Source organism: Pinus tabuliformis, chromosome 2_2 (genome assembly GCF_031772625.1).
Source record: "Pinus tabuliformis cultivar Carrire ecotype Pingquan chromosome 2_2, CPIR1, whole genome shotgun sequence".
NCBI lineage: Eukaryota > Viridiplantae > Streptophyta > Pinopsida > Pinales > Pinaceae > Pinus > Pinus tabuliformis.
Genome location: NC_142300.1, coordinates 1,266,809,380 through 1,266,826,633, shown reverse-complemented (window position 1 = coordinate 1,266,826,633; position 17,254 = coordinate 1,266,809,380).

Genomic DNA, 17,254 nt, shown 5'->3' with positions numbered 1-17,254 from the left:
TCTTAGTACTACTGGCCCATTCGGCAACAGTGCACGAAGCACGGACTAAGGTCTCACCCGAAGTATTATGGGAGGGTGCGAGAACCAGGTTTTCAAAACCTAGAGATGTCTGATGAGTTCCAGTGGTCCGCAATTCGATCCTGCGCGCAAGTGTACTTCGCGCACTTTCCCGTACCTCGCAGCCTGAGATACTGCCTTCGTGTAGCCCCATTCAGGGGCTGAACGCTACGCTTCTGCGTTATTACCTAAGACCTTACTGGTATTCCAATGCTAGTGGATTATCTTATCCTACTTGCATGCTTTAAGTTACACTTAAAAACATAAACCATTCATACAGGTGCGCACAGTAAATAAACAGTATATTCATAAATTATATCAAACATGTATTAACCCAAGAACAGATGCACAGAATTATGATAAAACTTCTCTTTATTAATTTCTTCCTCGGTTACAGACTCGACTCCACCCTACGCACTCAGCTACAGGGATCCGCGCACTTAGTTGCAGCCTACTAGGCCTCTGAGCACTCAGCTGCAGAGCCTTCTCCTACCCTACGACCCAAAGACACACTTTACACTTAGTCAATTAGACTTTTGTTTCTTTCTACTACTTCGTTATATTTTACACTTAGAGCCTCTCTCTATTTATACAATTACAACACTAGGGCGGACAACCTTGTGCCTCTAACATACTTCTGCGGCCCGCGCCCGCAATTCATGGAGCTTTACAACAAGATTAGGTCAAAACTTGGGCTTTGAGCCCCAAAACATGCCTTGGGGGGATTCCATGCCCAACAACTATAGAGATGTAGCAAAAATAACAATTCATTTCATTAATATCAAAGAATTGAAATATTCTTACAAACAAAATGGAAATAAACTAGCTCGGGTGATGGTAGCTTATCTCTAAGAAGATATGTGGCGGAAACATACCTCTGAATTGTGTTACAATGCGGCTCAAAGGCCTATATTATTAAGAAACAATGGAAAACCATAAACATCCAAAAACCTAACCCTAGGTGATGAAGCACCAAAATTATGGGCCTCGTTTGGGTCAATTGGTACATCAACTTCCCGGAGTCATAACTTTGGCATACGATCTCCGTTTGACGCACACAATACCTCGTTATATATCTATCTAAGGACTACAACTTCCATTTACAAACATCAACCAAAGGCTTATGTTTTCCCATTTTCTAACAAAACGTCGTTTAGGGCCTCAAAATGGCTCCGGAAGTTCAAAACCCGAAAAACTATCAAAAATAGTAAATTGTGCTACAATTAAGGAAACTCAAAAACTGAAAGAAACTATGGTGGAGGTCCAAGTGGGATAGGTGGGTGACACCAATATCCACCTAGATCATTCATCCCCCCTAGGAAGCAATGGTCCCCATTGCGTTGAGTGCCTTCATGAGATGGGGAAACTTCTAATGAACTTGGTCCGTGGTGAGCCAATTTCCTTGGTGCAGGAGTTGGCCCTCTTTCAAAACCCGATACAGTTAGATCTTATATTGGCGAGTGTTCTTGATATATGTGTCCATGATCCGATCAGTTGTGGCATGTTCCATGCATTCTGTGTTTAACTCTATTGGTGTGAGTTGTTCTGCAATGTCTGATGTGTCCAGTAATGGTGGAAAATATTATCGAAGGCAGTCCACATTGAACACTGGGTGCAGGCCAAGGAATGGTAGAATGCTAAGCTGGAAATCATTTTTCCCTACAGCCTTATTGATGGTGTAAGGCCCATATCGGAGTGGGAAAGCCTTATGGTGGGGCCCAACGAGGCGCTCCTTCTACAAATGTAACCAAACTTTGTCTCCCAAGTGGAACTTGTGTGGCACCTGATGTTGATCATGACGTTGCTTGTACTTAGCATTGGCTTTGTCCAATATGTCATGGAAGAGGATGTGTTTGATGCACTTAATGAAGCTATTAGCCCTGTCATATTCAGACTGGACATGGGCCAAAGCTGCCTGAGTAGCTGCAAATGGTATGGTCACATCATGGTACATAGTGGTCGGAATCCCAACCCCACCTAAAAGGGTTTGTGTACAGTTGAGCTATGGAGAGCTCTGTTGTAGTTGTTGACGAGGCTCATCAATAGGTAAACTATATGGGTCATAATGCCACTCTCCAACTTATTAAAATTGACTTTTCTCACAATTATTTACATATTTTGTTATATCTTGCTTAGTGAGAAGGGTAAAGGTGAGTTGCTATGTCATGTGGCCTAATATGTATTAAATGCGGGAATTGGAGCAGTTTTGGGCTAATTTAAGTGCAGGAACTCAAGGTGGACAAGCAAGAGATATTTTAGGAGATTGGTCTCCCTCCTTTACTCCTCAAATCATTCGAATATTCCTCCACCATATCTCATCAACTCGGAGTTACTAGTAGCCAAGCAAGTCGAGTTCATTGGCAACCAAGCCAGTGACAGTCAAAGACAAGTTATTCTCGAGTTAGGGAGCCAAGTCTCCCTATTTTTTAGGAAGTTGTTGGTAGCTTTAGTTTGTATAAATAAGAGAGCCAAGGGACTCATTAGGATTTGATTTTTTTATGTAGCCTAGAGGCAATTTGAGCTGAAACATTGTGACTATTATTTTCTATGTTGTATTTGACATTTTGATGATAATGAGAAATTCGACCTTGATCCAGCACTGAGTTGACTCAGAGGGTTGAAGCTCTTGGGTTAGGGCCCAACCCTAGCAACAAAAGTTCCTCTTTTTGTATATGTATTCTTAGATTAAGATGATAGTTAGCTGCTGAAATTATTTATGTTTTGTTTAGCTTAACAAGTATTTGAATGATTGCTTAATCTTGTTTCCATTAGTTTGAAGAAGTAGATCAGTGGTGCAGTAGTGAAGGAAAGTACTTCAGAAAATCTTGTGATAGTGGCCTCTTCCTCATCTCCCTTGTGGGATCATGATTAGAGGGCCCCACTCTAACAACCCCAAAAACAGAGTTTGTCTTTTGGTCATTACATAGATTAGGTTTCATGCTTAAATAGATCATTGTTTATGATTTCTTGGAAGCACTTGCAATTGTTATTTTGTTTCTTAAGTTTTTCGTAGCTTATAAGGCATTCTGTTCAATAGATCTAGCCATTAACAATAGATGGATCAACTTTCTCAAAATTCAACTCATCCTTTCCATGTTGGTATATAGTGATGCATAGATGAAGAGGAAAACAGGTTTTATTGCAGGGACTGTTGATCTGCATGGAGGAACTCATCCAACCAGCTTCACCTAAGTCTTCTCCACATTCTTCCAAGGCATACCAGCCCATAGTTTGAATCTTTGTTTTGTAACCACCTTGGGCAAATCCAACCTCCTTGGAGCATTGGGCTTAGCCTTGGGTAATGTGCACCTTCCTTACACATTCTCTCACTGCCATACATCTCTCCAGCACCTTATTCACCTATTCTTGCCCTCCTAAAACTTTCAGCTAATTTCTTGTAGAAAACCAGGACATCCTGTAGCAAACTAGGATATCCTGTAGCAACTACAGGATCTCCTGTAGCAACGTGTTTGACCCTGTTTTGATTAGAAATGCTAGTATGAGTAGAGGTTAGATCCTCATCTTGGATTCCATGCATATAAGTGCCACTTAAGGCCATCTCTCACATGCATTTCCCCCCTGCAAGATCAAATATCATAACATACCATTTATATTTCTGAATTTAGAAATTAAAAGACTTTTTTTTTGCAAATGCAATATGAGATAGTCAGTGCATGCATATATGAATCATAAGATGATATAACAAATTCCCATGTCTAATTATTCCAAATAGATAGATGATAAAATGCAAGGTTAGCTTAGTTATTTTCTGCAAGTAATTTGTGTCATTTCCTAGTTAGATGATTCATGGCCTTTTCCATTCAGTAACTTTCATTTCCTAAATAGACAAGCATTTGATTTCTTGTATTAGAACTAGCTTTACACTCATTGTCAGTAGTCAGACTCCTAGTCAATAGAAGTCTCGTTTGAAACCCTAGTGGTCTATCGCCCCAGTTGAGAAGTGAAATGAGTAGAATGCTGCATCTGTTGTGTATATGGCACTGTCACCTCCAAGTTTGTACGAAACCCTAGGTTGATAACGTAAATTTGGTAGCCCTGGGAGTTGCAGCATCCTTGCTGAAATACTGAGGCCCGTCACTTTTTGGCATCGTTGTCAGAGAGGTGTCTAAGTAGATGTAATTTCTACTTTTCTTTCTATTTTTCATTCAGTAGATAGTTGCAATTTATGCTTTCTTTCTGTTTTGGATTCATTAAATAGTTGCAATTTATGCTTTCTTTCTATTTTGCAAGTCATTCCGAAAAAGACCTAAAAAAAAAGAGAAAATTTCTTTCATGTCTCATAGGAGTAGAGACAATTTAGGGAAAAAAATTCCAAATACCCCCGCACCATCAAACACTCAACCTTCCCTCTTCTTCGATGGTTGTCATCTTACCTCTGTAACTGCAAGGGAGCTAGAGGACCCATTAGGTGAACAACCAGAGATATTTGAAGAGCCTATTGGGGAAGAAGAAGAAGAAGAAACACTTCCACACACTACAACATGGCTGAAAATAGAAATGAAGGTGCTTTTCTTGTTAGAGGGACTAATGGAGATGCCAAGATGAAAAACATAAGCCCCTCTCCCCTTCCTCACTTCCATGGCTTAACCTTAGAAGACCCTGAAACCTTCTTGTTTCAGTTTGTCGTCATCTGCAGAACTTATGATTATACCTCTGATGACTAGAAGTTGAAGTTGTTCCCATCCACCCTTAAGGATGTAGCCTTGCGCTGGTTCATGGGTTTACCTGGGGACATCATCACTACCTGGGCTCAAATGCATCAATCCTTCAATGACAAGTATATGGACTACTGTAGGTCTAAGGACACCAAAGAATCAATCTTCAGAATGACCTTGGGACATGTTGAATCCTTGGAAGATTATGAGGAAAGGTTCCAACTCAGCTACAAAAGGGCCAAATGCACCCTTGATCCTAAATCACTCAAGTTAGTCCTCCTTAGAGGGACCAGGGAAGATATCCTAGAAACCCTAAACATGTTTTCTCAAGGGGACATCTATCAGCTATCTTATGATGATATCAAGACAATTTTCAAAAATTATTCTAGGGTTGCTAGGAAGAAGGGTAGGGCTAGTCAAGCTTTGGCTAGTTCATCATCCTCCAAGATATCTATCAAGAGTGAAATTGGAAATATGTTGGAGGACTTTAAGAGTGAAATGCTTCATACTCTTGCTCTGCAAATGGACACCATGCAAATCAAGAGGAAGTAGGAGGAAGCAGAGAGAGACTTAGCTATATTTTTCCCTAGATGCACTAGAAGGCACCCTAGAAATGAATGTACATTGAATTTTTTAGAGGTCTTCTCGGTCTGTGAGGAAAACCACTCCACATATAAGTGCCCTTCTCTACCTCGGTTGAAAGTTGTATATCAAGGAACTAAGGGTGTGTTTGAACAACTTTGTTATATCAACCAAAGGAGGCCTCAAGGACCTTGACCATACTAACAGGGCATGCAAGGAGCATCATATTCATATTACAATCCCAATCAGAATGCATCCATTCCCCCTTGGTGTTCTCCTGCTCATCCTTCATGGTCCACACCTTCTCCCTAGTCTTATGGACAAAACAAGTCTACTACAAGAGGTTGTCCTAAATTACTACAGGATCTCTATAGCAAGTTCTGAATTACTACAGAATCTCTACAGGAAGTTCTAAATTACTACAAGATCTCTACAGGAAGCCCAAGAAGAAGCTACAAGAGGTAATATGATGGAGAAATGGGTCAAAAGGTCAGGTATTCTTTAGGGAAGGTTGATATAGGTCCCCCAATGCATGCACATCAACAATAAGACAACCCATCAACAAAATGTGATCAACGAAAAAGAAAAAGGAAGTCAAGAAGATGTACCTGAGTCCTTAGCAGCACAACAACATCAACTCAGCAGCAGCATGCATGTCTCTCCAACAACCTTCAGGTAGGTACAGGTATGCAATATTATTGACCTCTTCTCTTGAGCATACTATAGTTAGAAATTGTTGTCAATGCATGAGAGATGAGGTTTTATAAGCTAAGGATGGGTCAACAGTCTCAGTCGCCTTCAACTAGTTAATTGCAGCTCACTCATGCAATGTTGAAAAGTCAAATCATAAAGGGTGATGATTTAAAGGAATGAGGACAACAGTTAAAAGAAGAAATTTTTGCAAAGGCCAAGTCACCACAACACTCCAAGCCTTCCATCCACTTCATATTCACTATCTATCCATCATTCATCCATCCCATTTCATAATTTCAAGAAAAAACCCTACACTCTGTCTCACCCTAAAAATCTCTTGGAAAAAACAAACAGAGCATCCTCTCCATTTTTCACAAACCTACACTACTCCCTCTGAGCCCTAGCATCATCTTCTAAACCCTCTACATAATTTCTCATCACTACCATACAGTTAAAAGACTCTGAAAGAGAAGGAATGGCTGCTATAGGAAGACAAAATGTTGCTACAAGAAGGAAGAAAGAACAAATGGTGCTAAAACCAAAAAAAGACAGTGCATAAGACATACCTAATCAAAACAGAAAACTCCAAGGTCGTTAGGCAATCATCTAGGCCACAAGAGATAAGAAGAAAGAAACAAAAGGAAATGAGGCATTCACCATCAAAACAAAACTCAAACTGCAGTGATAAAAAGAGGCTTTCCAAGAGGTCTCTAATCTCTTTATAGCTTTTGTCCAAGGCCTAAAATATGTTATAGAAATGGGAGAAAGTCATGGAAGTCAAGTTAAGGGCCTGCCCTAACCTCAGATTATCATTTATGCTCAAAACAAGTTTCCTGTAGTTTTGACAGGAATTACTACAGGATGTCCTAGTTCTCATCTAAAGGCATTTTGAAGGTTTTAGAGGCGTCCAAGTGGTGGAACAAGGTAGCAGAAGGTTGATAAGGATGTGGAATACCTTGCCAAACTAAAAAAAAATTCAAGAACCCATCTTGAATAAGAGGAAGAAAGCAAGCTAATGGTCTCAAGAAACAGTGTTTTTTCTATGCACAAATAGATTTTTGGGCTTGTCCTTGCAGAATTTACAGCCAAGATTCTTAAGAGAAAGGACTGAGGGTGCACAAGAGAGAGGCCACCAGGGCCATGAATGAGGCACAATGAGGTCACTAAGTTGCTCAAAGGATGAGCAACACTTTCAACAGGGAGTATGATGGGCCTCTAAATTAGACATAAATTAAGGCCCATGCCTCTAAATTAAACACAAATTAAGGCCTATGACCATCCTTCAGCACATTAAACCTCTCTTTTTGCATTAGATGATGTATTTTTAACTTTAATATATTCATTAGGAGGTTTATGAATAATTGCATATTTGTGCCTAATATTATTTATTTTTGTGGAATATTATGAGAATATTTGGCAGATTATGAAGGTTTGGAGGAGGAGATAATTTAGGCACTTGCTCCCTACTAGAGGAGGATCAATATTAAATAATAAATCAACAAGATATTATGAAATTATGGCACAAATTGTGGAATTCCAATGATTGAGAAATCTAGGAATGTGTTCCCTGCCATTTAATGCAGATTCATAGTATTGGAAACCGGATCTACTAATCAAGTGTTTTTGGTGGGGAAAGCTTCATCCTTTCATGGGAAATTATTCTTAATCATTTTGTATAAGTATCAAGTCAAATTTACCTCTAGAGAGAGATTTTCATTAGTTTTCTTGTGGAGAAAACTCATATTTTTGTAGTGCCATTGTATTTTCTTGCAGGGATGTAATTGTATTGATGAAAACAATGAAGATTGGTGTCATGTTCAGCTTCTAAATCTTGTTCTCGTCTATATGTCTCTGATTTTCCTTGGGCGTGGCCATCCCAGGAGCCTCAGAGCCCCTTTGTATCATTTTTTCTTCTTCTTCTTTTCACTTCTTATTCACATGCATCTCTTGTTCTTATTTCTTTTCATTTCTGCATTTAGTATTAATGATTTATTGTTGTAGGATTGGGTTAAATGGTTGATATATTTTATTTTACAGGATCACAAGCATAATTTCATCCTTGGAAAATCTTTGGAAGGCCATAGTAATCATTGAGCTACTTGGATTAGTCTTATTCCCAAATCTAGATTTCTGGAACTACTTTTTAGCAAAAAACAGTGAATTTCTGCTATTTTTTAGAGCATGCTAACGAGCTTCAATCGAGTTGGTTCCACTTGAATTAGATCACAAAAACATTCTATTTAATAACAAAATTTACCCCATTGCATTTTCACTTGATTAGGTTAGGCATTTGATAGATTTACTAGCTCACTAGTTCTCGAATTTCTGATTTTTAGACTAGTAATTTTCCGTTATTTAATAAATCTTTCCCATGTATAGATAAATTTGTGGATATATGCAGGCAATAATGTGTGTTGTTGCAGGGAGACCTCACCTCGTTCGCCTCATCGAAGCCTCATCCACCCATGTCGCCAAAATCCACTAAAATCTCAACCTGAATTCTTGTTTTATAAGCAAAAATTGCCATTTTCATTGAGCAAATATACCCGCCTTGAAGCCCTTGCTTGAGTTCTGGGTAGTGTCCATCACCTCCATGCTTTATTCTTCCATTATCCACCTTTCCTAAGCTCCATTCCACCTTCTATACCACTTCCTAAGCTTTTGTCCTGCTTTTTGTAATAAAACAGGGGATCCTGTAGACATCCTGTAGGAACTAGTACTTCCTGTAGACATCTTGTAGGAAAACCTGTAGTGGCATGTTTTGAGCCCGAATTGAGAAAATCATCATGAGAAGTTAGGATTAGGCCCCTACTTTCCCTCCAAGCCATCTGAACCATTGTACTCCTTTTCTTCCACATCTCTCTCCCCTACCAAAGAACCAAGCAAGATTAGCATTTACATTTTTTAAGCAAAAAAAAAAAATTATATTTATTCATGCACACAACAGTTAGCACTCTCTAGATCAGATTCTATGATCAGTTAGTTTAAATCATCACATGTGATAAATAAGGTTAAGTTAGGTTTCTTTTACATTTAGTTCATGATCTTTATGCAATTAGAATATATTTCTTTCCTTGTACTTTATTTCTTGCAATATGTCACGGTTTCCATTTCAGTTCATTTTCTGCAATTATTTTAGGGTGTGATTTCAGTACATGCACTCCATTACATAATGACAACAAAGGAATGACACATTGTATGCTGCACATATAGTGTCGATACCTCTTAAGTTTGTACAAACCCCAAGTTGATAATTAAAAGTCGACAACCTTGGGAGTTGCAACATTCTTGCTGTAATACCGAGGCTCATCAGTTGATATGGTCAAGCTCTCTCATTTGGGCCTCTTGATCTTATCATCATGGAATTTCCCCTTGAGATGTGGACCTTCCTCCCTCTTTTTTGGATCCATAACTCCCTCTCCCTTCTTATAAATTCCTCTCCTTCCATTCCCAAATGGTTATTCATTGATTGTTGCATCCCTATGTTGAGATTATGCTTACATGCTTCCCATTTCTAGCTTGGAGAAGGAGTGCTTGAAGAGTCTTTGCTTGGACTTGGACATCCACCCAAAGGAAGGCCTCAACATCAAGGCATAGGTTGTATGCTTCCCTTTTCAGTTTCTTAATATATACAATTGTTGGTTCACTTTCCATAAATGTTTGTGTTGATGCTTCATTTATCTTAATGCTCCTTGATCTGTTAAGTGGATTACATTTGAATTATGCTGGTTGCACTTTAATGCTTTGTTGTGTCCTTGGTCTCTTGTGCAGGTATTCAATCACCATGGGTAGCGAGGATTGAGCCTAAGGGAGAAAGCGATTAGGATCTCCAACAAAGGAATACATCATAGCATCAGAACGAGGTAGGTCTCCTTCCTCTTCTATTAATTTTAGCATGTTCATCCTCCTTTCTCCATTGATCTCTTGATCAATTTGATTGACCATCGTGTTCTCAGTTAGTTTGGGTTGATTTAAGTTTTTGCAATCACTGGTTACTGTTTTGGAGTGCTCAGTCTGGCCAATTTTGTGAAATTCTTTTCATTTTTTGCTTGTTTCCTCGACCAACACGTTTTCTAATCTGACAATCGTGCCGCCAACGCGCTTTTTCTTAAAACAGTCGCCCTTATCCCCTATTCAGCGCCTGTTAGGCCTTCACAGCCACACTGATCCCTGAGATTGGCAAAAATTACAATTTCTCTATCAAACCCCAGTGTGTTTAAGCCCCTGATATCTGGTTCTGTCCAATATGACTACTTTTAGTTGATGTTTTGGTTGATTACCTTGTTTTATTAGTGAATCTTTGCTTCTTTGAAATTTCAAGTATATGAGTGCAATTTGATTGGTTTTAGAGTTTGTAGGTCGATTAGTTGCCTCTTGTCACTTGTAAGTTTCTTTGAGTCTCTAGTTTGCTGGTGATTAGGTCTGTTCGGTTGGCAAAATTGCTTGAAACATTAACTTGTGTTGATTTCGGTTTGTCTTGTGCAAAGTGGTTTTTCATGTGTATTAGGTCATCTAGCATTTGAAATCCATATTTGTTGCTTATCGAGCATAGATTACATTGTTTGGTTTGCAAACTGGAATTAACATTTTTTATTGTCTATTTTGAAAGAAAAAGTGAAAGACATTTTGATGAAGTGCTTTGATTTGGTGCTGTTTTGATTAGTGTCTTGTTGCATTTAGGAGCATTTTGGAACCAAAATCTTCATTTTGTTTTAGTTAAAGCTTAGTTGCGTATAGACATCTGAAAACCAAAGAGCATCATATAAGTAAAAGTGCATTTTAGTGAAATGAATACCATTTTTTGCTTTCAATAGATTGCATATTCATTAGTGAAAGTGAAGTTTAGTTTTGCTCGTGCATTTTGCATTTGGAAAAAGTTAGTGGAGGCATTTGGTTTGATGAATTCTCTTGTTTGATGCATTAATTTCTTGTACTCTCTTCCCTTGTCAGCATAGAATTCATTGAAATGAAAGGTTTCCTTTTTTCTCATATAGTTGCATACTAGGATGGAGGTGACATCGTTGAGCCTGAAATTGAAGCCCAATTCAAGAAAAACTTTAAAATTTACTGAATTAACCTAAGGAGCATTTGGAACTTAACGCAAACAATTAGAGGTCTAGGCTAGAGATGTGTTCCAGAGTCTATAAACCTAGCAGTTGTCGTTAACTTCCTACATTATATCCTGGGGGTGAAATTTCGTTCCAGTACGGAAGTATACCGAAGGTTCTCTAGTACTTTCGAGTATATCAGAGGCACTCCAGTATGGAAAGTGTATGGGAACACTCTCACCGAATGGTTATCCATAAGAAAATGCTAACACGGACTTGTGCTCCCCGTACCGTCGAGTATATATTGGGAGACCCCACTAGGTTGCTATCTTGTAGACACATGTAACCGAGTCAGCCACCTTGTAAACGTGACACACCAAACACAACATTCAGGGAGATCGGTCGTCATACGTTAAGTCCTTGGTTTTAGGCTGAGGTGTATATAACAGTTCACAGACACTTGGTAAACCCTCCTGCCTAGTACACCCTTTTTTATTTATTTCTTGTTTTAAGTTATAAAATTGAACTGCCCACGATAATATGTCGAACCCATGCAGTTATTTCTTACCCTCATATTGAGTAATTTTAAATTTTAATTTTAAAGCCCTCAATGAAATCATCTCTTCTCCTATTGCTTTTGAGAAAAACTCATCGTGGTTGAACCACCGCGTTCTCCTTACAATTTCCCTTCATCATCTGATACTGTAGGGCCATCATAAGGAGTTCATCATGAGTTCTCACAGTCACTTGAAGCCCAAGGTCTTGAACTTATAATTATCCCAAACATCCAACCACTTGCTTCTTGTCCTCCACCTCGAGATTCATCATCATCTCAGGAATCTGATCCAGAAACTCCTGAGAGTCCATAGAGGTTTGTTTTATTCCCTCTAAATCTGATTTTCTATCTATTGGTGATATCTCCTCAATAACCTTATATTCCATATGACTAACCTTGTGGTCCTTTAGAGTTATCTCCATGACCATCTTAGATTCCTCCTTGCCAACTGTTTCCACCCATGGCTTCAAAAGGTGAGTTTCCAGCCTCTTCTCAAGGTCCTCCAGAAGTCTCAACTACTCATACTCCTAGTGTTGATAATGATTCTGAATTTGACTTTCCACCTGAAGGTTATCCATTTGTGGGAAGTGTTGCACCTCCACCACCCCCTGAAAGTAGTGGGCCTATATTTCCACCTAGTTATACATCATTGGCTCAATTGGTTTCAGGCACTCCAAGTGCATCTTCACTATATCACAATCCCATTTGGTCATCGGGCACCATGCCTACTTCAGGTCCATTTGTTTCAAACGTGGCCTCCCAAATTCCTGTACCAACTGCAGTTTCATCAGTTCCTGTACAACCGACAGTTACGGTTGGGGCAATCAATGTCCCTATAAGTTCCCAAGGTCCTCCATTAAGTGGACAATACATGCCACCACCTATTCCACTGCCTGGGGGGCAACATCCACCTCCGTATTATGTACCTCCTATTTCAGGTAGACCTCATGTGAGTGCACCTCAAACTCACACTACCCAAGCTAGTTAGAATATTGGTAGTGTACCTTATCCTAGTGGATCATCAATTCCATTTGTATCAGGCAGATCCCGTATCAACAACCCTTTTTGGCTGAGATACCCTACCAGCAACCGTACCCTCTGCATGGCTCTCAGCATCCTCAGAATCTACCTTTTACTCAACAGGCATGCCCCCAGATGCAACCTCATTCAAATCCCTCATTTGGGGAAATTGGTTAAGCTGGAACTTATCAGTACCAAACTCGAACTCCGCAGATTGCGCAAGGAACTTACCAACAACATCCTTATGTACAACATGAACCTTTCATTCAACAAAGACCTTATATACAACAAGGTCCTTACCAACAACCATTGCAGCAGCAAGGTCAACCCTTGCAGCCACAAGGTCAACCCCTGCAGCAGTAGGGCCAACACTTTTATCACCATAGCCAACAGTTGCAACAACAACCTTATAATCCATATGTTGCGCAAACTATTTATCCACCTTATGATTCTCAACGACCTATGGTAGGTCAATATCAACCTTACCCCAGTCAAAAGCCACCTTTGTGGGGGCAGAATCCACCTTATGATCAGGGTACCCCTCAGTGGGGGCAATATCAAACTCCTTATGGTCAAAATATACCACTTTGGGGGAAAAACCCATACCACCAAGGATGGAATCCACAATTTGGGCCTTATCAAAGGCCTTTCAACCCACAATTACCATTTCTAGCAATGTTGGAATTGCAGGATGTGTCAAGGCTCACTAATGATCCAATACTTCATTCGCCTTATTGGCCTCCGGTTCCCACTAAGATTCCTGGTGATTGCCCAAAGTTCGAAGGAAAGTCTAAAGAAGACCCCCAGGCACACATTATGACTTACCACTTATGGTGTTCATCCAATTCCTAGGTTGACGACTCTGTTCATCTATGTCTTTTTCAGCGGACCTTGACAGGTGTTGCCGCGAAGTGGTACATCGAGTTACCTTGAGGTGCCTATCAAGATTTCAACTCTTTGGCAATGGCCTTCCTTACTCACTTCCAATTACCGGTTTGTTATGAAACTGGTACCCATTTGCTTACGTCTCTGAAATAGGACACTGCTACCCACATCTCTGATCACATCCATCAATGGAGATGTCGTTGTCGCCTCATCAAGTTTGAAATACCTAATGAGTTGTTAATTGAATGGTTTACCAAATCATTCGTCAACGAGATTTTTGTAGATATAGCAATGGAGGCTGTGTTACTGAAGATCAAGCCATTGTTTGTGCCCAATATTTAGATTTGGTATATTCCCGATCTGGCACATTATATGATCTCTTACCTGATGCTCCGAGACCGTCCATGGATCCAACATCTTCTAAATCCTCGGACGTACCACTTGTCAATGGTATTATTGGATCAGTGTTTCAAACTTCCAACAAAGCTTCTTCGAAGCAAAAATATGTTTCGAATACTGCATCTAATCCTCCTTCAAAACCTTCTTCGAATCCTGGTAAAACCTCTGAGGTTAATGTCGTTCAGTCTACCGCAGAAGACAAAGCCTCAAAAGGTAAAAAGAAGGGTAAAGGAAAAGAAAAATTTGTTACCCAAAAAAGGATTCTCCAAAATCATTTGTTGATGATGCCTCCAAACGTAAGCCTAAATATCCTTGCCTCATTTGTGAGGAAGATCATTATACCAAGGATTGTCCCCATCGTGCGGAAGTTAGTTGCTTGTTAAAAGGCACTCAAGGGACACCGACTGTACTGAAGGAACCTTTTCCATCACAACAGACCCAACTGGTAGAACAACCACAATCTTCTGCCTCTTCAAGTTCTCAGGTTTACATGAGTGGGACAGTGCCTATTTCTGTTGCCACCTGGTCGAAAGATTATCAAACTCCTCAAAAGCAGACAATGGAGAAAGAAGTCACTAATACACCTTCTACTTCTACTCCACCCAGTTCCGGTCCTCTTCATATTGAGAGACCCAGTAATGACTCTGTTATCCGACCACCTCCCAAAGGTGTTCTTTAGAAATCATCTTACAATCCAAATGCGCGAGTTGCCCAACATTACAATATTGTAGAAGACTTGGCTCAAGCGCCTTCAGCGATGTCTTCCTTGGAAGTTCTCCTTGTCCAACGCAACGAAAAGAATTACTGTCTACTATAGGAGGGATTGACCCTACAGATTTGAATTTGATCACTTTTGACCTAGAAAATCATGTTCCTCATCTTCCCCATCAAATTGTGTTTTTAATCCAAGTCGTTATTAAAGGGAAGACGATTCATCGAACTGTGATTGATGAGGGTGCCTCCACATGCATCATGTTTGTTTCATGATGGAAAGCCATTGGCTCTCTGCCCCTCAACCAATCTCCAAACACCTTACAAGCCTTTAATGGCAAAGGATATCATCCTTATGGTATTCTCACAAGTTTTCCCATCACGTTGGAACGGAAAATTGTCGAATTGGAAGTAGAAGTAGTAGATGCAAATTTGAATTGTAACCTTCTGCTTGGATGAAGTTGGACCCATGCTATGTTTTGTGTGGTTTCTTCTTTGTTCTCGTGCCATATGTGGGAAATACCAACATTCCTTATGAGAGCATGGGGGTAGGTATTTTTAAAGATTATGCTATTATGGGAAATTTTTCAGTCCCACCTCCTCATGTTTCTTCTATCAACATGATCTCTACTATTTACGATCCTTGGATTGTTCCATCTCCCGATCAGGTTGATTCTTTTGGCGATGTTATGCCGCTCAACCCTGTAGAACAAGCTTACCAAGCAGTTGTTTTGGCTTCGACGGTCGCTTCTAAAAGTCATACTACTCTTAGTATGCACCTAGATGCGTATTCACAATCTCCTTGGCTTGGTTCTTGGGATTCTCTGGATCCTTTGAACGAGACATTTCGTATTGATAGAGTATCACTGATCACTGAGGTTATGTCTCTTGAGGAAACACCCTAGAATGATGCTCATCATTGTTTCTCATTTCTTCCTAGTCTTGGTGAGATTTCATCTTGTCTAGATACCTTTGTTTCCCATACACTCACCCGCCCACTTCAAACACCCATCTTGGTGCATAAAGCTTTGTCTGAAGGAAACATGGGGAATATCACTGCTACCATGCCTATCGACATTTCTGTTAAACCATAATTGTTGAGAACATTCAAGTCAGGGTTTCTTGTTCTCCTGATGAGATTTAGATTTACACTACTCTTTTAAAGGAATTTTGCGATGTCTTCACCTGGTCATATGAGCAAATGCCTGACATTGATCCGAGTATAGTTGTGCACAAAATTACTACTTATCCAGATGCGAAGCCTCTTCGTCAATGACTTCGTCTAGTGCACCCTAGAAAGGCAGTCGCTATTAAGGGAGAGGTTGAAAAAATTCTAAAGGTTGGTTTCATTTATCCCATTCCATTAATAGGTTGGGTTTCAAACATAGTCCCGGTAACTAAGAAACAAGGGACTATCCGCGTTTGTGTTGATTACCGTGATATCAATCGGGCATGTCCCAAAGACAATTATCCAACTCCTTTTATCGATCAAATCATTGATGAATGTGCTGGGAGTGAGATTTTTTCTTTTATGGACAGTTTTTCTGGCTACAACCAGATCAACATTCTTCCTGCTAATCAACATAAAACCACTTTTATCTGTCCATGGGGGACCTTTGCCTATAAGAAACTCCCTTTTGGTCTGAAAAATGTTGGTGCTACCTTCCAATGAGCGATGTCTTATGATTTTCATGACATCAAACACATCGTTCAACCATATCTTGATGACTTACCAACTCATTCTGCTAAGCGTCAAGATCATCCTGACCACCTACGAGCGATTTTTCTTCATTGCAGACATTACAATATTCATTTAAATCTGCATAAGTGTGTCTTCTGCGTTGAATCTAGTCATCTCCTAGGGTTTGTAGTATCGAAGGAAGGCATCTAGATTGATCCCCTCAAAGTTGAGGCCATTGTAAACTTACCCCCTCTGTCATCCTTGCATCAGTTGTAGAGTTTGCAAGGGAAAGTTAATTTCCTTTGTCGTTTTGTACCTAACTACGTTGAGCTTGCCAAGGGATTTACTCATTTGTTGAAAAAGGGGATCCCATTTATTTGGGATGAAATCACTCAATGATCCTTTGATGCATTAAAGAACACTCTCATTAGTTCTCCTTTGCTGCATCCCCCCAACTATCACCACGATTACTTCTTGTACTTAGCTGCAGCCGATAGTACTATTGCCATGGTACTAATGCAAGACGATGATGATGGAAATGAACACGTGATCTACTACTTAAGCCAGAATCTCATTGATACTGAAACTCGATATGCCCATGTCGAGAAGCTTGCTTTAGCTGTCGTTCACATTGTTTAACGCTTTTGCCACTATATTCTTTTATGAAAAACCACTGTCATTTCCGATTGCAACCCCATGACCTACATTCTGACTCGTTAGTTGCTAGGGGGGAATACTCTAAGCCGATTGTAATCCTTCAAGAGTTTTATTTGGAGTTTGGTACAACCAAATCAAAGAAATCATTGGTTTTCACTGAATTGATTTGTGACCTTCCCTCTACAACCACGTCTACTGCTTTTGATGAGTACATTCCTGACGAGACTCTTTTTCTCATCAACACTCTTGACCCATGGTATGGGGATATTATTGTCTATCTCCAGACCCA